Here is a 518-nt window from a genome sequence, read left to right on the forward strand (position 1 = left end):
TTATCGGGAAGGTCGGAGGGGCGGCGGTGTGAGCATTTTCGTTAAAGACTCTATTGATTTTCAACCTCTTGATGACTTCTTCAACATTTCTAATGATAATTTTGAAAGTGTCGGTGTAACGGTTTCTATACCAAACTCGCCTCATAAAACAGTAATCTTAGGTATCTACAGACGTCCAGGAGGTAACGGAAATATGTTTTTCGACTCGTTAGAGGAGGTGCTAAGAAATCCAGGTATCTCCCCTATGAATACAATTGTCACTGGGGACTTTAACATCTGCTTAATGAGGGAAGGGGAGAGCGAGACCACCCGCAGACTGATTAACACAATGCGATCTTTTGACTTTCGCCCGTCAATAACTAGACCAACAAGAGTCGGCTCGAATGACTCGCTGTCTTGTATCGACCATATTTGGGCAAATAATAATCTTGTTGGTAATAGTGGGATATTCTTAGCAGATATCACAGATCATTTCCCAATTTTCTGTAGTCTATTAATGCCTATATTAAACAACGTAG

The sequence above is a fragment of the Palaemon carinicauda genome, chromosome 18 (genome assembly GCF_036898095.1).
Source record: "Palaemon carinicauda isolate YSFRI2023 chromosome 18, ASM3689809v2, whole genome shotgun sequence".
In the NCBI taxonomy this organism is placed as follows: domain Eukaryota; kingdom Metazoa; phylum Arthropoda; class Malacostraca; order Decapoda; family Palaemonidae; genus Palaemon; species Palaemon carinicauda.